This window comes from Osmia lignaria, chromosome 4, assembly GCF_051020975.1.
Source record: "Osmia lignaria lignaria isolate PbOS001 chromosome 4, iyOsmLign1, whole genome shotgun sequence".
Taxonomy (NCBI): Eukaryota; Metazoa; Arthropoda; class Insecta; order Hymenoptera; family Megachilidae; genus Osmia; species Osmia lignaria.
In genome coordinates this window covers 5,175,188-5,198,751 of record NC_135035.1, presented here as the reverse complement: position 1 = coordinate 5,198,751, position 23,564 = coordinate 5,175,188, and positions in this window count along the sequence as shown.

The window sequence follows — 23,564 nt, the reverse complement described above, 5'->3', positions numbered from 1 at the left end:
AAAATAAAATTTATAACTCAAAAATTTTATGCGACAGGCTTTAGTTAAGAATAATCACAATCTTGTCCTTTAATTTTACAAGTAATACAGTTGAAAGCTTTTCAGAAAAAGATTTAAATCTTTAAGTAAAAGTATTACTGTAAGTTGGATCATATTAAAGCTGCTCAGCAAGTGGCTACCAATTTTATTTATTTATTTCTTTTCTTCCAAAATATCGCGTATCAAAGTGGAATTAAAAGGGCAGTTGATGCTGATAAAGTTAAAATTAGATTTTCATCGATAAGCAGTTGTCCTTATGTAATGAAGTGGGACGTTATTTTAGCGAAAACGTCAAATGCACACGGATTGCGAAACAACGATAACGATTTGACCCAACCTTTTCAACTTTTTATCGTAATAACTTCGAATCGATAAAAATAGTCAAAGAATTTTTATATATTTCGCTAATGAGCTTTAACTTTATTCGATTCGACGGTGAAGCTGCAGCTACTTATCGACGACCTGGCTGATTGGAGAAATAAATGAGGAAATTTCCGTAATTTTATACAAAACAGTACAAACGCAGGTTTCCTAATAAATGGTAAATGGAATTTTAATATTACGTTCCTGAATAAATTATAAATGAATTCACAGTTTAATTATGAATTTACAATTAAGGTGGTTGTATTATGAATTTTATAATAAAATTGTTTTGAAATTTAACTCGATTTAACTGAAGGGTTCATGGAAAATAGAAGAATTTTAAGTTAAGGGTAAACATTTTGCTTTTTCGTTATACATTATAATTTTTTATAATTACTGTAGACCAGTAGTAGTCTGATGACTGGTATACCAGTAGTAGTCGGTGTCCCATAATTTAATGCCTAATTGACAACTAAGATTCAAAAATAATGCAATTTTTACTTTCTTTATACGTGCAGTCACTTAGCAGTGACTACAAGTCATTTTAATTACACTTACACTCACAATCAAATCAGATTTCCCTAGAGAAAGTAGCAATATAGGGTAAGCAGGAGTTTTGATAATACTAATATTAAGAATAATTTAGAAAAAAGATAATATAATTTTTCATTATTACATATTATAAAATTTAGTATCTACTTGAACAGTTCGAATAACAAAGTAAATATAAACTCAAATTATTCCGCGTGAACGTTTATACGCAAGTGGTGGGGGATCACAGCCGGACACAAAGGAACTGGCGAGACCTGAACTCCTTGACCGCACCAAGAAGAGGTCCGCGTTCACACACAGAGTCGTCTTGGCCCCGGTAGGTCCCCGCTGGCGTGTGACAATGCGGACCTCTTCATGGTGCGATCAAGGAGTACATTGTCGCCAGTGTTCCTTTGTGTCCGGCTGCGAGAGAATCACCCTGTATATAAGGCCCTTTTCGCTACATCAGGCCTGTCTAACTGCTATATAGAAGCGAAAGTGCCACTGCTCTCACTCTTACCGCTTCAGACTTCCCCCACCATCCAGTAGTGTCAGTAGTGGGGCAGCGGTTTCTAGCAGCTAGGACTAGGAATACGCGTCAAATATTGGAAAAGTCGGGAAACCAACTGGAAGAGTGGGGGGAGCCGAGCGCGAGCTATATGGTAGGGGAAGGAGCCACGACTGGCCCGCGGGCCGCAGGTTAGACAGGCCTGCGCTAAATTGTCATTTACCCTGGGGAGACCTACGAAGAATGACGGATAAAGGGACATCACCACTTTCTCCGGTGAAGCCTGATTTGATCGCGAGTGTACAAAACAGCGATCTTAACAATTGGTAAATAGCTAGTTATAAAAGGCCCAAATAGAAGCATACGGAAAAATATTACACCCAAAATTTGTTAAAGATTGAGATCCTCTCTTTTTTTCATGGACCTTTTCCATTGATGAAATTTCAAACAAGATTAAGTAGCAAAATGAAGATGATTGCATTTTAAATTACAACATTTAATATGTACAGTATAACTTGGAACTGTGAAATTTCGCAATGTTCGAATTGTAGAATTTTAGAATCTTAAAGTTTTAAAATGACGAGGGGGGCAGTCTCCTATCTATTTACACTAATGATGATACAGCCCCCTTAACAGTTACTGCACTAAAAAAATACTGTTGCTGCTTCTACAGAATCTTTTTTTCACATAAGGATAGATTGAATTTTAAAATCAGTTCGGTGTACTCACTTATATTAACACTTTGAGTGTCATATATCATTCACATGTGGATGACGCCTGAATTTTCATGGAAATCCACTACTCATTTTATTAGGAATTCTTTGGCTTACCTAATTTGAAATGTTCGTATTGGGTACTTAAAATTATGGATAAGAGACATAATGAAATATTGTGAAAATAATAAATAAAATAATAAATTTTAAATACATAACTTCAGCATGGATTGAAAAATTGAATAGGATTGTTGAATTATAAATTTACAGACATGGTGAAATATAGATATATAGATACTTAATTCAACTTTTCTGCTTTTATCCAAATTAATCGTGTTTGTTATTCTTTTATTTTTATCACTCATTAATTAAATTGTATAATTTCATATTTACCCAAAATTTTAATTACAAATTATAAATATTTCAGTATGCTACGATTTAAAATTCATTATTGTTTTCCAATCACATCTTTCATTACATGTTTATTTAAAATTGCAATAAGTTTATAAATATTCACCAGAAAATTTAAATTATATATATTTGATGGAAATAAATGTTTCAAAATAAATGAATGGTCATTTATAATTCACATAAATTACTAAGGAAATTACCAAATGATTACACACATTATTTCGACGAATTTGTTATTAATGTTTTAAAATTTTCTACAAATTCGGTAACAACAAGTTAATCCTTATGTTTTAAAAAATTTTTATAGTATTTAATTAATTTTTTCATTCTCTTCGTATATTCGTGTCTTTTCAGTTGCTTTCTTTCTAATTTTATTTATTTTAGTTATTTCTCTCTAAATAAAATCTAGCAATTTTCATAAAATATTTAGATTTTTAAATTTATTTTCGTATTTTGTATTTTTTATGTTAGCTACAGTTTGTTTTACCTTTTCGCTAAACTAATATTTAATCCAATATGGAAATGTTTTCAGTTACTGTGGACAATCTTATTAATGGAAAATAAACATTTACGTTTCAATTTTGTTCGACAACAGCCCATCTTGAAATTAAAACCAACAGATTTTAAATTAACTTCATCAAATATCGGAAGTTTGAAAGTGTATTATTTACCTAATAATTCAGTGCTAAAATCATTTCCTTTCGTTAAAATAATGAAATGGCAAATACAGAACATGATAACCACCTCTGTGTATAAAGATACAAACACATCAAGCTAATAAAAATTGTTTAATTTTTAATTTTTATAATAAAAGTAATCGATCTTTTTCAATCATCTTTTAAATCAAATTCTTTTTCAATTACACCTTTGTAAGTACACAGTTAATGTTACAAATTTGTACACAAAAAGAAAGTTAAAATATGCCATATTAGGCATTTACAGGTTAAACTTTTAATTTGATTGATTAACTAATATTTGCAATTAAACAAAATAATCGTCAAGAACCGTTATTGTTTTAATTGATTCAATAAATATAACTGAAAACTTTAAAAATCTTACAAAGAATATTCTTTTGTTTTATTATTTTAGAAATAAAAGATATATTTTGTGTGCATAAAAAATCCATTGGAAGACTGCACATTGTTTCAAGCCTCGTGTTTGCGAACTAGTAATCATATTTTAATAAATATTTTGACAGTTTCAACATTGTGGAATTACAACATAACCTGGTTGTCATATCTGTAACCTAGAAACTCTTTATTTATCATATTATAATTAATTGGATTCTGTCATAAGTTATGTTGCATATTAATAGCAACAAAAAAAAAGCATTTCAATAATTAACATGTTGATTGTCGTGGAGATCACCAGTAACGGTATTACAGATTAGGTATACTTGTATAATTAAAAGATAACGGTAGAAAAATATTATAGTACTCGTCCGCTTAATGCTTGCATCGGGGTTTTAGCGGCCTAAATTTCCAGAAACCGAGCATTAAGCGGACAGCCAGTGATACGCGTGCTCTCTCTGAAGCTCGTTCGTTCGCTTGTTCGATGTGGCTACATATGTATACGGCGTCCTAGATGCCCCGTATGTAGACTCTACATTCAGGCATGGGCACGAGAGCGGCTCTGATGTCGGGCCTGTTTGGGAGCTGCTATTTGTTCTTACTTACGATTAGAGCTCTCTCGAAGTGGTGGGGATGCATTGTAGGGGCGACTGTGTTCAACAGAGAACGTCAGTCAAACATGGTTAGGCTGTGTGTGATCTCGAGAGTTTGGGGAGTGGGGATAGCCTCTCCGATGCTCGGTTCGATTCGCGCTCCCCTTTGAGCTCGCCGCCAAACTCCGGAGCGCAGGAGAGCGTTCTCGCTCCGCTTACTACTACTTGCAGTCTATGTCTGATGTATGTAGAGTAGGTCTGTCTAACTGCTAGAAGCAAAAGAGCCACTGCTCTCACTCTTATCGCTTCAGGCTTCCTCCACCATCCAGTAGTGTCAGTAGTGGGGCAGCGGTTTCTAGCAGCTAGGACTAGGAATACGCGTCAAATATTGGAAGAGTCGGGAAACCAACTGGAAGAGTGGGGGAGCCGAGCGCGAGCTGCGTGGTAGGGGAAGGAGCCACGAGTGGCCCGCGGGCCGCAGTTAGACAGGCCTGATGTAGAGTAAGCGCACCTACAGGATGTCCCAGCCCAACTGTTACAGAGCTCTTATTCTGTAACTATTAATGATACAAAAAATTGTTGATATGGAAATTACATGGTAAAATGGGGCCTATGTTTTGGCCGAAGTGAAAAATCTTTTGCATTATTAGTTTAAGAGATATGATGGTCAAATTTTGTTTTTTAAATGGAACTATATTTTTTTTCAGATCATGTAATAGTGCTTCTCAAGACAAATTCATTAAGGAGATCGGCACGGTTAATAGTAGCGCGTTGACATTACCGGCAAAAATGGGCCTAAACAGGGGTTTACGGAATTCGAGTATTCGTCCTTATATGAGAAGATTTGGGGGTGGGTGAGGGCTTATTCGAAAGAGGAAGGTCCAATGCAGTACGGTCAACTCATGTTTCAGTGGAGTTATGTTGATGTTTAGTAATATAAGCGTCCAAAGTAGAGGAAAAAATCGACAAAATGCAGTCGCGGAATCGAAGCATTTTTCGGCCACTAAAAGAGTGCTGTGATTGAAATCATGAGTTGACCGTACTGCATTGAACCTTCCTCTTTCGAATAAGCCCTCACTAACCCCCTAATCGTCTCATATAAGGTCGAATACTCGAATCCCGTAAACCCCCGTTCAGGCCCGTTTTTGCCGGTAATGTCAACGCGCTACTATTACCCATACCTTTGACTATATAAGTATGGACCGCCAATCATCCCCACTTTTCCTATCCTTGCAATGCTTTGCTATGTGAGGCACATCAGCCACGCTGTTTTTAATTAAACGGCAGAAAATGTAAACATTAAGTCAGGTTTGGCCGGTAAAGAAGGAATAATGAGGAGTCATATAGTACTGTTTTACCATTTTTTTATATGATCAAAATGTCTTAAAATTTAAATTCATGTAATAGACATATGTATGTACCCAGAAAGCCTTGCTGTTGTATTCTCAACATAAACTACAAATTAATGGACTTTAAAATGAAAGAAATAAGTAAATGTAGAATGCTATTGTATGTAACATATTTTACTATTTATAGTTATTCAAAGGTATGAAATATATCAAAGTAAAATAGGTTCAAATTATTATTGGGACGCGGTACAATGCGATGTGGCGTCAGCAAGCAACTACACGTACAATTTTGGCTAGCGAGTACTACAAGCCGCCACTTGATCAAACGCAGCGCTGCTGATCCGCATTACATACACACAACCATAACTGGCGGTCCATACTTATACAGGGTGTCCCAGAACTGGGGTAGGAACGGAAGAGGGATGATTGGTGAGGTCATTCTAAACAACTTTTTCCTTTGCCAAAATGTTGGTTAAGGCTTCGTTTTCGAGTTATTAACGAAAAACACTGGCCAATCAGAGCGCGCGGGCCGGACCACGAGAATGTTTGGTATGTTCCGCGCGGTCGTGATCAAGTGCCTCGGCACTACGTCGGTATGATGGGATTCGTTGAGTAGAAGTTGCATCGGATAATGAATAAAAAAAAGAAAAGAATAATTGTATCGAATTATTGATTACTCATGAACAACGAATCCTATTACACCGACGTGGTGCCGATGCACTTGATCACGACCGCGCGGAACATACCCAACACTCTCGTGGTTCGGCCCGCGCTAACGGCGCGTTCTGATTGGCCAGTGTTTTTCGATAATAACTCGAAAACGAAGCCTTAACCAACATTTTGGCAAAGGAAAAAGTTGTTTAGAATGACCTCACCAATCATCCCTCTTCCGTTCCTACCCCAGTTCTGGGACACCCTGTATAGTCAAAGATGTATACACTCGATTTTAATTAGTTTTCAAGATATAACGTTTACAAATTTCCCGGTTTTCAGTAAACCTCGTATTTACTTGAGCATTTTTGTCCGAACGAATGTTTTCGGCGCACGAACGTTCATTCGGGTTTCTTCGTTCTCTCGAGCATTACAATCGTGCTCCGGCTGTTCGCGCAACCTTTCTACCTGGGGTGTCGTAAACCAGTCGAAGTTAGAATGTCGTCAGGAACAGACGTCACGATCGCCAGTGCAGCATATGTTGTTATGCATACAATAATAAAAAGAAGAAAAAGAAGAAGAAATCAAGATAGACGATGGTGGATTACCCAGCTGTATAAAAATAGAGCAACCTCTAGTGGTGGAAGTCTACTTAGCGATTTACAGCTAGAAACTGGCGGACATTTCAAAAATTTCGTGCGGATGTTATCGGAAGACTTTGAATTTTTGATAAACGCTATCGGTCCCAAAATACAGAAAAACGACACTAGATTGAGAAAAGCTGTGACGACGAAAGAGCGATTAGCTATAACGCTACGTTTTTTAGCAACTGGAGATTCATATACGAGTCTTCAGTATCTCTTTAAAGTGTCAAAACAATTAATATCAAAAATTGTTCCGGAAGTATGTCAAGCGCTTGTTGAAATTTTAAAAGAACGTATAAAGGTAAGTGTACATATTTAAAAATACATACTTATTTATTAATTTATTTAGTATATACATAGACTTACTAAATAACACATCTTTAATGATAAATAATAAATTACAAATCTTTTTCGGCATTTAAAATATTAATGATCGCAGTCAGAATAGCTGAAGCCGGTTTCCTACGGAAATTCCTTGGCATTTCATGATTTTGGAAATGCTGAATGGAGGGAGTGTGATAATGCTGAGTTGATGCAGCTACATACGTCATACATCCCCATATCCGCCTCGAATAAAATTTTGTTAATAGCGTGCTCCACTTGAGCACGTGTGCGAATGCTATAGCTTCGGAGCTTATTGGCAATATGTTTCGTACATATTAGTCTCGCACTCGTCCGGTTGCCCCTTTGGGTCGTGCATGAACTGCGCCGATTACTTTATGGCGGGGGCCATAAAAGACCCGCACGAAGGTCCGGTACTGTATACCTGGAAGTCAGACAGAGCTCTGCAGAGCCGAAAAATAATTTAATATTAATATTTTTTCACTGACTAAAGCCATTCAGGCTTTTCTTTATTAATACTTTTTCACTGACTAAAGCCATTTAGGCCTTTTTTTATTAGTACTTTTTCATTAACTAATCTAACTTAACCTCACCATACCTTTTTCTATTTAATCGAAACTAAAAGAAAGCTCCCGCTACTGATCGAACGGGTTAAAGGTTGAATTAAGCAATCCGCGCAGGATGAGTCTAGCTGACTCCTCAGCATGCATGCGCTACTTTCCAACCCAGGTACAGTAAAAGCTGGATATATGCAACAAACATTGGGACTCAGACGTTGCATATATCCAGCCGAGGTGTCGATTCTAGGCATTTAAACGTTGCATATATCCGGCCGAGGTGTTGATTCTGGGCATTTAATGTTTCATATATCCAGCCGAGGTGTCGATTCTGGGCATTTAAACGTTGCATATATCCAGTCGAGGTGTCGACTCTGCGTCCGTACACATCGTTTGTATTCAGCTGCGATATCTATTCTACGTTCGTACACAACATGGGACGTGTTGCATGTTGCATATTGCGTGTTTGATGCATCTTTGGTGTACGGCCTGCCTTATGTTTGGTATCATTTTAATCAGAAAAATCTCACAAATGTGTTAGTAAAAGTTTCATTAAGAAAAAGTTAAAAATAAAAAAGTTTTATCGTTCAATTAGTATTAGTCACACCGATATTACGGTCGGATCATATTACACGGTTTCCTCGTCGAGCGGCTCGGTTCGCCTAGGGCAGGCCTGTCCAAGTAGGGGAATTCACTCCTGGAACACATGTTTTGGGTCCCCTTCCAACGCTGCTCCTTCAAGTAAGATGGGACGGTTCCGACTACCGTCTCTCCGTCTTTCCTAGCGGCGGTATTGTCTCCTCGGTCCCATCTTACTTGAAGGAGCAGCGTTGGAAGGGGACCCAAAACATGTGTTCCAGGAGTGAATTCCCCCACTTGGACAGGCCTGGCCTAGGGGTATCCCCCCAAGTGGAGGGGATAGCGATGTTGCATATATCCAGCTTTTACTGTATACAGTACCCGACCTTCGTGCGGGTCCTTTATGGCCTCCGCCATAAAGTAATCGGCGCAGTTCGAGGCCCACCCTTCGCTACTGATTGTTTTAAAATCTTGAATACCTCCTCCAATATCTCTTCATCCCTTTTTTCGAAAGCTCGGTTACGACGTTTCGGAGGCACACGAGTAACAATTTCACTCGTATCCATATTTTCGATCGGGTTCTTGTACGGTATGGGCTGTTTTGCATTATTTCCCTCATTGCAGTTTTTTTACAAATTTAATTTGTTACATTACTTTTAAACATTTATCTGTTTGAAACAAATGTTTATTTTTATTTTTATTTTTTCAGATGCCATCAATGCCAAATGATTGGTTGGTAATTTCGCAAAAATTTGAAGACTTATGGAATTTCCCACATTGCATAGGATCAATGGGTGGAAAGCACGTGGTACTGCAGGCACCTGCCAACAATGGGAGCGAGTTTTACGATTATAAATCGCAATTCAGTAGTGTCTTATTTGCCTTAGTTGATGCTGATTATAATTTCATGTATGTGGATGTAGGATGTCAAGGTCGAATTTCGGACGGCGAAGTTTCTAAAAATTGCGAATTATCGAAAAAAATATGTACAAACACTTTGGGGTTGCCAGAAAAATCGGTCTTGCCAAACAGGACCAAAGAAATACCATACGTATTTCTTGGTGACGAGACATTTGCTCTAAGCGAAAATTTAATGATACCTTTCTCTGGTGCTTATAATGAGAAATCAGCCGAAAGGATTTTTAACTATCGACTCAGCAGAGCTCGACGAGTAGTTGAAAATGTGTTTGGAATTTCTTCGGCAGTATTTCGAGTATTGAGAAAACCAATGTTATTAGAGCCGGGAAAAGTGCAATTAATTGTACTGACGGTGGCGTATCTGCATAATTTTTTAAGGAGAAATGATAATTCGCGTTCACTATACTCTTCTGCAGGGACTTTTGACTCAGAACAAAATGGAGTATTCGTCGAAGGTAATTGGAGACAAGAAACAAATCCAAGTTCACTAATTTCAATAACAAACATTCCTCGGAGATCACTACTAACAAGTGCTCAAGAAATTCGCGACGAGTTTAAAGAGTACTTTATTACTAATGGGCGTTTAGAATGGCAAGACGAATATGCATAAATTTTATAAATTGTACAATTTTTTACTTACCTGCTCCCTGTCTAACGTTGCTCGCGATTCGTCTTTGTCTAATAAATAAAGCATTCGCTCGAAAGCGAACCACTTTGACGTGTACATATCCTTAAAAGCTGTCAATAAAAAATTACTTTGTATTGATTGTAATTATATACAATATTTCCACCTGATTGAACATAGAATAAATAAATACCTTTTCCCGTTCCAATACACCTTGCACCCTTTGCTTTTTCCCGGCGAAAAGACGCTAGCAAACTATTCATTTTTTGTTTCACTTGACTGCTTTGGACTCCCACAACTTTAGCAATAGCTTCCCACGCGTCATTTTCTTATTTCGCAAATAATGAAATTCGTCTTTCGGATTACACAGCACTGGGTACTTTTCATATTCGTCAATGAGACGAAGTGTCATTTTATTTGTCCATTCCATGCCGACCTTCCTCAACAGAGCTCGTATCGACCACTGGCTACTCTCGCGTCGCTTGTCACAAAACAAGTGCAGGAATGCGAGTCAATTGCTGATTTATTTACCCGAGTTTCCAGTTCTTTCCTTTCATTTCTTCGGCCGCACATGGTTGTACGTGCAGGGTGTAAAAAAACGAAGTGTTACGGACCACGTGGGGTGATTCTACACCTCTGGATCAGTGGAGATCTTTTTATTCCCTCGATGAGCACTATACGATAAGTCAATACAAAAATTTGACCTTCAAATTAGGGGTCAAGGTCAATTTTGCGGTCACTTTTTTTTACAGATCTCTACCAATCCAGCGGTGTAGAATCACCCTACGTGGTCCGTGACACTTCGTTTTTTTACACCCTGTACTACCAGAAACCCGTCCACATTGAGCGCTTGTCCGCACAAACATCCTTTGATGGACCAACAGCCGTCGGAAAGTGTTCGTTCGTGCTCGAGGCATTCGCGAACACATTAACCGTACTCACTAGAGCAGGGGTAGTCAACATTTTTATACCTACCGCCCACTTTTATATCTCTGTTAGTAGTCAAAGGGTATAGCCGGATAAGATGGTCAAAAGTACCCCCAAATCAAATTCGACTTGCTATGAACCACTCGATAGGTGATAAAAAAAAACCAGTCTGTGCCAAGTTTCAACCCTGTATCTCATCTGGGAGGGTAGTTACGGGTAAAAATGTAATTGCGAGGTTTTTGGCCAATTTCTCCCATTTAGTGACATTCGAAAAAACTGAAAAAAATTGAGGATGATAGTATCAATAATATACACTTATAAAAAAAATATGATCGTAGGACCTCATCTCCTTCAATACAAAATCGCCATTTTTCAGCATTTTTTACGGCTTCAGTTTTCAATCTACAAATCTAAAAAAATTCTGTAATATGTGCCTCACAAATGGAAATGTCTTTGATTTTTTTCAGAATTTTCGAATGTCATTAAATGGGGAGAAATTGGCCAAAAATTTCGCAATTACATTTTTACCCGTAACTACCCTCCCAGATGAGATACCGGATTGAAACTTGGCACAGACTGGTTTTTTTTTATCACCTATCGAATGGTTCATAGCAAATTGAATTTGGTTGGGGGGCACTTTTGACCATCTTATCCGACTATACCCTTTCGGCTAAGCTACATAGTCCACTACTAATCGCAGCGCCACTTGGTTGATCCGCTTTTATATCATTCGTGATGACGTAGCTTCATAATGATAATATACCTACCCCGAAACTACGTAGTAGGATTGCATTATTTTGCGTTTTAATTTGTGAATCGTTATAAAATATAAACACTAAAGAATTTTATGAAAACCTAATGAAAATGTTTTTAAATAATGCTATGAAAATTTTTTAAACGATACATTAAAAAATTTCCATTTCAATGTTTTTAAAAAGTACAGTATCGGACAAAACCCCTACCGCCTACCATGATAGCTGGAACGCCCACTAGTGGGCGGTAGGGACCAGGTTGACTATCACTGCACTAGAGCATTCGTGCGCCGAAATAGGGCTGCTTTTGCGACTCGCCACTCAAACCGAGACGTATCTACTGAAATTCGGGAAGTTTGTAAACGTTATATTTTCAATCAAACGTATACATTAAAGCTTAATAATAAATTCGTCTTGAGAAGCGCTATTACATGATCTGAAAAAAAATATATAGTTCCATTTAAAAAACAAATCTTGACCATCATATCACTTAAACTAATAATGCAAAAGATTTCTCACTTCGGCCAAAACATAGACCCCATTTTACCATGCAATTTCCATATCAACAATTTTTTGTATCATTAATAGTTACGGAATAAGAGCTCTGTTACAGTTGGGCTGGGACACCCTATATAATGCGGTGCTCTGATAACGCGGTACGAATGAATCGCATTATAGGAGGGTTGACTGTACTGGCATTTTTTGTGATTAAAGATTGAGCTGTTATTTTGCTGGGCGGCAAAGTAAGACAGGCACGCGTGTGTAAGTAAAGGTTGTCCGTGTGAGCGAGGGGTGATCCTAACGTGCATTAACAAAGGAGCTATTAAGCGGACGAGCATTATGCTTTGAATAGCATTAAGGGTCAACAAAAACCACAAATCAAGTCGAAATTAATCTTAGGGGTCCCATGCGCGGAGAAACTGAGAAACTCCGGATGACCCTTGTTTCTCTTGCATAGAGAGAAAAGGACAGATAGACAAACAGCCATGTTAATATAAAACGGTGCAAATTTAACGATTTCGTAGTTCGAAGATTTTGAAGCGAAGAAGCAATATTTTCTTACGATTTCTTTTTTATTTAAAATATACTTTGTACAATTACACAGCAGTGCATAGAGCCCAATATAATAATTTGGCTTTTAACCTCACAAAAAATGTTTATTTGTAGAAGAAATTTGTTCACAGTTTTTCCCAAAAAGGACTCTGTCCTGCGTCTGATATATTCTACATAAATATGAATATCATAATTATTACACATTTCTTTCGGAATGAAGTCTGAAAAATGTGAATTACTTTTTCGTGTTTTACTGTTACTTCGTTGGAGGTGTTAGTGTCACTCCTGCTGACCCTTAATAATTCAACCCTTTCAACACAGCACTGTTCTCATTTATGTAACTAATTTTTACTCTTGAACTATTATTGTAATGTAAAATGAAAATGGATTGTATAAGTACTGTTATTGTTTTTGTTTTTTTTTCTTCCTATGCGCAAAAGGGGATGACATGTATCCTAATAGTGTATTACGGTAGTTATTTTCATCCCAACAGTGCATTACAGCAGGATCATTTTTAAATTTTATGGAATTTGGGATAAAATTGAACTCAAGAAAAATTTTCAGTTATTTTGGACATAAAGACACTTAATACTGTTGAAAGGGTTAAGCTAATAAGGCTGAAATTAAAAATTTGAAAATTAATTATTTTAATTCCTAATAATTAGTTTCAATATGTTCTATAACAAAAATCCATGCTTACTATGACAGTCAACATGTTAATATTTTTTCACCGAAAATTCAAAAGCTCATATTCTTAATTAAAATGGCGACGGCCGATAAGCGATATCCTCCACAAAATTAAGAGGACAATCGAAAATAATACTTTTTGTTTATACATTATTTATACTTTATGTACAGTAGCGCACCACTCAGTATTTTTAAGAGCAATACATAGAATGAAAAAGAATTTATTATTTAACCCTCGGATGGTGAACCACTGAGGAAGCGATATTTATTTCATTTTCTAAATTCTATAGAATTTCTATAAATGTTATTTTCAAATGTAACCTAACATTTTCTTTTAAAAATTCATATGCCTAGTATTATTCAAAATACCATTGTATACCTTTCGTAACTCTAGGTCAAAGTTGACTCACCTCCACTGTTCGAGGATTAAATAACAAATGTATAAAATCTATCACCTAATCTTTCAGACAAACGAATGACAAATAAGTATTTTAACAAATTAAAATACTACAACTGTTAAAATACTACAAGTTAAAAGTTTACCAACTAATAGAAAATTGTATTATGTTACATTTTCTATATTCGTTTTCATCAGAAATTGTTTATATTTGCAAAGTATATTGTTACTATCGATGAAATAGATCTTAAGGGCTAACAGAAGTGGCGGCAAATTTTGAATTGATTCTGGAGGCTTTGTTTGAAAAAATTGTAAAATTCAAGATTCTTAAATTTAGCGATTTCGTAGTTCAAAGATTCTAAGGCAAAAGAACAATATTTTTCTATGATTCTTTTTAAAAAATATTCTTTATACAATTACACAGCTCCGTGCAGAGCTCGATTTTCCAATTCGGCTTTTAAAACCTTATAAAAATGTTTTTATAGAAGAAATTCTTTTATAGTATTTTCCAAAAACAACTCTGTACGTCGATGGGTATATTTCTCCTGAATATGAATTTTATAATTATTATGCATTTTTCTTAAAACTGGGTCTGGAAACCTTGAATTACTTTTTCGCATTCCGCTTCTACTCCGCTAGGAATAGGACTATCACTCCTGTTGACCCTTAAAGACATAATTATCCTTAATGAAGACAAATTTTTAAAGGTTTGTTAAGCGATGGATGTTTAAATAATAAAAGTGTTTAGCTTGATGCGTTTTTCTTCGAAATGGAAGTTTTAGTACAGCAGTTTACAAGAGCCGTTGCTCAATTGTGTTAGTGGAAACGACATGGTTAAGATTTTTAACAGGTTCGAGCCCCTAAATAACTTATACCTCAGCAGAAATAAGGCGAAGTCGTAAATTAAATAATTAAAAAGCATCAAGGACTCGTGTTGTTTCTGAGCATCGCAACATCAATATTGGTGCCGATGCTATTCGTCGATAAAATTTCATGTATTTTCATTCCACGACTTATTAAAGATCGCCATCTTTTGCAGTATGAGTAAATCTACCCAAGCGGGCTCGAATATGTTAAGCAAATATTTGCAGCTTGCATTATGAATACAAAATAACCCAGTGAATATAAGTGTTGTGAGAAAAAAAATAAACTATACTGTATCTGATGCTGACAACATAAGGAAATATTTAAAATAACAATTAAGCTACCATGTGAACAAAATATTTCTATAAGTTAACCGATAGAAAAAATGAAATGCGAATAACGAATGTTCGTGATATTCCCTACTCTACTTTTATTATGTTTTTCAAGATGAAATCGATTGATTTGTTAAAAAATTTCGTGAGAATTATGTGTATATTTTAGGATGGCGTATCCGTAGTGGATCAATCGAGGATGCTCTAAAACGACGAGAAAAAGAGGTAACTTTTATTTTTACGAATATTCTTTGGTACTCATACCAAAGAACATCCAAATACATAATAGGTACACATATACAATTCCGTACAAAGGTGAAAAAGAGAAAGAGATGATGTTCGATGTTTTTCAAGGAAAACAAAAGACGAGAATAAAGAACTTATAAGTGACACAATAGTGCTGTAGCTGAGAGAAGAAAAACGGTTATAGTTTCTATTTTGAAGATTATATTTTTTTAACTTTATTAATTTTTGACTTCCACATACATATATTTATATATACATATCATTGTATATATGTATTCGCATACTTATTATACACGTATAAATATAAATCTATATACATAAATTATAAATGTTATTAAGTAGATAATGAAATATTGTGTGTGTGTATATACAGAATATACTGAAAATCGAAGTGTAAGCAAAAAGGAAGAGATTCTTTGTACAAAAGCACTTAAATAAAAAATGTAGGATTTTTTTTCAAGGCCTAATTTAGGAGAAAATTGGTTATTAAGTTGCGTGAAATAATGACAGTAGGCTGTCAAGGCACATATAAAGAAGCCTACGTTGCAATGCAGATATTCATACACAGTAATTCTTAAGTAAGGGGGCGAATGGTGAAGCGTTCTTCCCCTGCACCAGGCATGAGCGTATCGTGGCTGGGGAGTAGCATTGCGATAATCGGAGATATGAAAAGGGACGCGTGACGTCATAAAATATTCCGTTTTGTTCCGTGACTAGTGCGCACCAAGCGGGGATAAATGGTACTAAGGATTTTAGTTAGCATTAGTATGTGCACACATGCTTCACAGTATGAAAGTATGTACTTACAATCTACACCAACGAAACTAATATGTGACGTCATATGCGTCCCTACGCTATTCCTGAGTAAGGAGACGAGTGGTGAAGCCTTTTTCCCATACTTTAGACATGATTAAACCGTGGCTCGCGGGAAACGTTATCCGATCGAAGGATAAAAGCGATTTCGGGAGAAGGTTGTGGGGAGGAAGAAATCACCAGTGATGTATAGAGTTATACAGGGTGTTCGACAACAGGTGTACAAAATTTTAACGGGTGATTCTAGGGATCAAAATAAGACGAAAATCAAGAATAACGAAATAGCGTTTGCGGCTTTGTTTTTTAGTAATTAACGTTTAAAAATTCGAGTAAAAACCGCGTGAAACCTGCAATCCGTCCAGCACCGACGATTGAACGTCAGGTCAGCAGGGGTCGGTACAGTCATAACCAAGAATTGTTGAATAATAGAAACTTACCTCGTGTTACAGTAAAACCTGGATAAATGCAACCAAGATTGGGACCCAGTGGTTGCATTTATCCAAGCGAGGTGTCGAATCTCGGGTTACACGCGACGACCAGTCAAACGTGAACGTAGAAAGGGACAGACAGTGGAGGAAAGAGAGAGGTTCGATGATGAAAGGAAAGAGCCGAAAGGTATCGGTGTGACTAATACTAATTCAACTATAAAACTTTTTTATTTTTGACTTTTTTTTATTGAAACTTTTACTAACACATTGGTGAAATTTTTCTGATTAAAATGGTACCAAACACGATATAGTTTCAATTATAATTACTTGCTAAAATTGATATTAAAGGTTGGCGAAAAGCAACAGAGATCGAAATCAAAACCAGTCGCGGTGTCGGCTCTGGTTTCAAAGGTTTCATTTATCCAGGCAAGGTGGCGATTCTGGGCATTTAATGTTGCATTTATCCAAGCGAGGTGTCGATTCTGGGCATTTAATGTTGCATTTATCCAAGCGAGGTGTCGATTCTGCGTCCGTACACATGTTTTGTATTCAGCCGACATGCCGATTCGATGTCCGTACACATCTTTTGTGTTCAGCCGACATCATTTATATTCAGTCGTGGTGTCAATTCTATGTTGTTTATTCTATTACAATTGTTTATAAATATAATTCAAATTATATCATGTTTGGTGTCTTTTTAATCAGAAAAATCTCACAAATGCGTTAGTAAAAGTTTCATTAAGAAAAAGTTAAAAATAAAAAAGTTTTATCGTTCAATTAGTATTAGTCACACCGATATTACGGTCGGATCATATTACACGGTTTTCTCGTCGAGCGGCTCGGTTCGTCTAGGGGAATCCCCCCAAGTGGAGGGGATAGCGATGTTGCACTTATCCAAGCATTCTTTCGTTGCATTTATCCAGGTTTTACTGTATTCTGTTTCTCGGTACTGCAGCATTCGGCTTCGATTCTTGGTTATGACTGTACCGACCCCTGCTGACCTAACGTTCAGTCACCAGTGCTGGGCGGATTGCAGGTTTCAGGCGCTTTTTACTCGAATTTTTAAACGTTAATTACTGGAAAACAAAGACGGAAACGCTATTTCGTCGTTCTTGATTTTCGTCTTATTTTGATCCCTAGAATCACCCCTTAATAAATCTCTCACCTGTTGTCGAACACCCTGTAAATACTAATTCGACTTGTGCACCCCACGCGCGATTAATGGTGATAGCATGGAGGGGTAAAGGTGTCAATGATAGAGTCGTGCAGATGACACGGGATGAGGGGAAATCTCTCGTCGAGAGATTCTTTTCCGACTACCCTTCTCGCAAGTCACTTGTCTCTACCCCCCCGACTTTCTCACTCCTTTGAACCAGAGAAGAAGGTCCGCCACTATACTGTCTTTCTATCGCCGTTGAACGCATCTCTGAATTATTGCACGATACACGGTTGTGGGGGTACGGGCTAACTGATAATGGGAATATATGTAGAGTATCTAATAGTGGATTTGCCTACCCTGCATCACGGTCATATACACAAGTCTGAGAACTGCTACGGTCGAGATGGCTCCCTTAACGAAAAGCAAAAGTTTCGTGAATCTTCTGGTAGCTACACAGCTCTGCTATCATAATAGATGCCACGGTGGTGAGTGGGTTAATTATTATTCTGAATTCTGTATACCACGATCGTAGCGCCCTTGCTTCGTGGCAGATTTTGCAAGCATATGTACAAATAATAGGGGTATCATCTCTACCACAAGTGCTATCAGACCCTATGTTAGGTTTGGCTAACTGGTGACTCATTCCTCCACTTACCTATTTCGCTAAGAAATCCACACGGTAGGTTTGAAGCCGCTGCTCGTGCCGTCATTGTGAGCTACACGACATTTGTTTATATCTGTGAACTTAAATAATGGAGGCATGGTGTGATTGGTGGTGAGAGCATATGACTTGTGACGGAAAAGTTAGCCGTTCCTGCCGTATGACACTATTTTCCCCAGGGAAAGTTAGTGTGCCCCGCAGTGCACTTAAGAATTTTACGTTACCTCACAGTCGATTTTCATGAAAATTAAGCCTTGAAGGAAAAAATATCATTGTATGTTTATAAGTTATTTTTGTACAAAAGATCATCCATTTTTAGTTAATAACACGATTGTCATATATTCTGTATATTCATATATCTACATACATTACCAGCCAAAAGTATGGGACTACCTTTTCATAAAGATGTGAAGTAACATTTTTTAATACCTTACAAAAATAACCTTTTCCTACGTACAATTTGTTATAAATAAAAATAGCAATTTATAGTATCTTCACACCTGAACCGCAAAACTTTGAATTCCAATCAAGATATAAGTGAATAGTTCATTACAAATGGACCATTTCTTAAAATGTCCAAGAGAAAGAAAACACTGGTTTAATTTTATTATGGTATTGAAATAATTTTGTAGATATCAGAAATAATAAAATCACAATTGGAATTGTAGGAATACATGATCTTGATCAATATAAACTTAATAAAAGATTTTAAACTCCTTTTCAAATTATAGCTATGATTTTTTAATACTTTAATGTGTGTATATTTTATAGAATCTACCATTTTTATAATTTTACATTCTTTTTTCTATCTAAAATGAGATCATTGATAGATTTATATCTGACGACTTCTGTATTGTACGCTGCAAAATTATTATTTTTTACCTTATAATTTGTACATGATACTGTAAATATAAACAGAGTAAAAAATAATAGTATATAAAACCACGTATTGAAATTACGAATACGTGACCAGCCATTAAAATTTTAAAGCGGTCAATTAGAAGAATTAATTTTTAATCAGAGATTAACTTCTGATGGTCAGGAAAATATACCACAGCGTGGTATCGTTGCAAAATAATTTATTATACATCTTTCCAACTGGAAGTAAAAGATTAAATCCATTCTAGTTAATTTTAATGATATAATTTCAAATAGAATGATCCTATAATTTTGACTGGAAGTGTATATTCAAACCTATATACTTGAAAACAAAGCTGTGTAACGTGAAAATCATAAACAACAAATATATTAATGAAATATATCTTAAATTTTGTCCGTATCACATTATTCGCATATTGAAAACAAATTATAAGGCATACCAAGTGGTACATCTGTACACGATGTAATTTGGAAAACGCGGTTCATATTTCTGAAAATATGTTTCCAAGACTATATGAAATTAAATTTCAGTTTAAAATAGATAACTGTTGCATAAAAGCAAGAACTCCATATGTATAAAATACAGAACTTTTAGAATAAATAATTGTTGGTTATGGTGATTTTTGTATTCTTATCTTTTCATAAACGTAGACAAACTTTAAACAAATGTGATGTTTATTTTTACTAGTGTTTTATTGACTTTATATCATCAACAATATTGTAGCAAGCAGAGAAAATAAATTCCCAGGTACGTTAACATTAATTTGTAAACAAAATTATTATTTCGTTCTGTTGTGCTATCTTAATCTCATTAAGGGCACAGACTTCTTCGAGGCCTCCTCCGAATCGATTTCTCTATTAAAACTAAATATAAACAGAAAGCTAGTTTCAATGTTAAAAAGGTTTTTTTTCCACCAGGACTAATGTTATTTCCTTTAAGAAAGTACTTCTTGCTAGCAGTATTCTTGACGATTCAGGAAACATAACCTCGTAACTTTGTGAGTTTAATGCGTCTAGTTTAAAACTTGTAAATCAGAAAATCCATTTATTTTATACCTTGATCGTGAGAAGCATCGCAATTTCTCAAAGTAAGCTTATTCATCGATTGTAGTGTTAAATACATGTATAGTGTCTGCGAAGATATAGTAAGGTCATAAAATTCTTCAAACTGTCAAAATATATAAAATCTGATTGCTGAAATATTTATTTAGAGAGGATAAAGGTCTGAAACTTTGTTAAAAGAAATATGAAAAGATAATTTATGAAGTATCTAGGTGGTCCACAACGCATTATGTGATCCTGCGATCTGTGGCATCTTTCGGCACTGCTTTTTGAGGATTTAAGTTACGATCTCACTATATCATAGCAGGGACTATACAATAGCATCTCTCGTATAGTAAACTCTCGTTCTATTGCCAACATCGAGACTTGGAACGAAAAGTTTTTAGAAATGGCAATATAGCAAGCATTTAATTGACCCTATTTTTGTTTGAGAAAAAGAACAGATAGGGTCAAGTATCTACTAGGGTCAAGTAACGGATATAGATGAATAAACTAGGGACACCAGGCTGCGGCTCGCCGCGGCGCCCTCTACAAATCTAGCGCCCTGGCCGATTAGCCGACCGCGCATGCCCCTAACGCCGGCCCTGATTGGAAGTTATGGCAATTTAACCGACTAAAACGTTGGAATGTGTTCTCGTTTCACTATATTAACACATTAAGCTTTGGGCGATCTTTCGAAGTCCACCATGGGTTCTTGAAACTAAGAGAGTGTCATCAGAACCTATGGTTCGTTTCACAAAACGTAGATCAGAGCTGTTCAACTGCTTACGAGCAAAGGGAAATATTCGCCACCCCCACAGATCATGCAAAAGAAATAAAAGATATCGCTGGAGCCGTGGTGGGAAGATGTCGCTCCACGTCCTCCTGCACCTTTGCGTCTTCACGCAGGAGAATATTTGCTCGTGAGCAGCAGTGGACATATCAGTCGCAAAGTGTAACGAATTTAACTCCTACCACTCCTATGTCGAGTGTGGCTCGACATCACATTTCTTACATCATCTCCAATGTCGAGCTAGACTCGACATTTCTAAAGCAATTAAAAATGTTTTACTCTGAATGTTTTAATGTTTTAATATTGTAATACAACATTTTATTGAATCCCCCTTTTTTGATCTATTTTGTAAATGAATGAAGGAGTTGTTGGTAGGTAAAAAAAATTAAAGAGTTCTAAGGGTTAAGCCTTTGACTGCTATGGACGCATATACACGTCAGGCGTTAGCTATTGTTTCTTGTACATTCTAATCATAATCAAATAAAAGTTTTCAACGTATATTACTAATTACACACTATACATATATTATTGGATTATAATGATGTGATAAAACACTGAAAAAGAAAAAAAAATGAAAAAATGAACTAAGAAATGAAATGAAATAAAAAGAAAAGTGATGTGTTATTGACTTGATTCTTATTTCGTACACACGAATCATTCAACCCTAGAGTACTCAGCAGTCAAAGAGTTAAAGACTCATATATGCGTCATCCGGATGGTGCTAAGGAATCCTAAAGATTCTAATATGACTCGACCGGTGCAAATGTGTTAATGTACAAGAAAAAGAATGCGTATAACAATTACCACCGTTAAATATCAGTGGAATAATGATAAATTTGTATATTCTCTGACCGTCCCAACTATAGTATGCATGAAAGTCCGTGTGAAAAACCCGTTTACGCGGCAATATAACAAGAGTCTACTGTATGTTTAGTTCGTGCAGAAATATAGCGTGATAGTTAAAAAGGTCGGTGATTAAGAAACATGTGTAAAAGGCTGATGATCAACAAAAGTCCTTTAATAAAACACATATCAACTTACAAACCCCAGGGGTTAAGTATTATGCTATATTTCAGTGCCAGTTATCCTTATAAGAGCATGGCTGAAAAATCAGGTGATTTATCATGGAAGCAAATATGCATTTGTTTATTGGATTAATTAGATTACTGAATGCCGTATGACGCATGCATATGAAATAATGTTTTCTTATTTAACTTATTGTTAGATGACTTGCAAATTTCTCATTTGATATAATGAAGAGTGAAGCTGCTATGCGATTGATTAATTCGACGAACAGATTAAGATATAATTTCTAGTTAATTATGTAACTGCGTAAGAAATTTGATTTAAATTAATGATGAACCTGGTACCTTGTTTGAAAACATGATAAGCGATCGAATTCCGTTACACGGCTCCATCGCATTAAATACATAGCTTAGGTAGGCAAAATAATTCTGTGTACATATATTATTAACTCTGTAATGTTTATCTGGAGAATCACAATATGGATTCTATCGATTGTGGTATGTTCACTATCAAGAATTGACTTGTTAATTCGAGGTGAAACTGAAATAGCTCACGCCTAATTAGGGCCTATGATAAGTGTACACAAATAAATAAACCGTTGGGAATAAATATCAGGATTATTCTTGGGTATAGTTCCGAATAGCCCCGGCGGAGGAGGGGGTCCCCCTTTGGGGGGGGGGGGGGGGGGGGGGGGGGGGGGGGGGGGGGAAGACCCCAAATATCAAACGGTATCCACATCAGACCAGTAGTTTCGGAGATATTAATTAAAAACTTTCGCAGAATACATACAATTCTGCCTATACAGACATGACCAACACAACCATCCCCACTGTAGAATTCGTGGTCGTCGAGTGTCAAGTAGCCGATGACACAGTAGAGCGTCTCGACCTGAGTATCTATAGGGTGTCTCATTCAGTTGTGATCATTGTACCATTGTATTTAAAGTAATTATTCTTGTGTTTTAGGCTTTGCCCCTCCCCCGACACCCCCGCCGCGGAAAACATAACCTAACCTCACCTAGTGTTCTGTTCGTATATGTATAACTGGCAAATTCGCCTTACATATGCCTTACATTATTGGGTAAAATTCTATGTAAAGTTTGCGAATATTTCGACAGCTTGTTATTTCCATTAAAAACAAAAATCATATTCGTATTCAGCATATCAAAACGAGTAAAACGACGAGATTAATGTAAACGTGAACCACAGTTTACAAAATAATGCGCTTTATACATATACAACACCCTGTAGATACCCAGGTCGAGACCCCCTACTGTGCCATCGGCTGCTTGACGCTTGACGATCACGGTTTCTACAGCGGGGATGGTTGTGTTAGTCACGTCTGTATAGGCAAAATTCTATGTATTCTGCGAAAGTTTTTAATTAATATCTCCGGAACTACTGGTCTGATGTGGATACTGTTTCATATTTGGGGTTTTCTCCCTCCCCCCTTTCCCCCCTCCAAAGCCCATGTCGATCGGCCACCGGGGCTATTCGGAACTACAGCCTTATTCTTTACCATTACTCAGCGGCGACTCATCCATGAAGGCTGTACGGTTGCAGCTGCTACAGCAGGGACGTTCAAACAAATTGCACCCACAGGCGTCTCAGTAT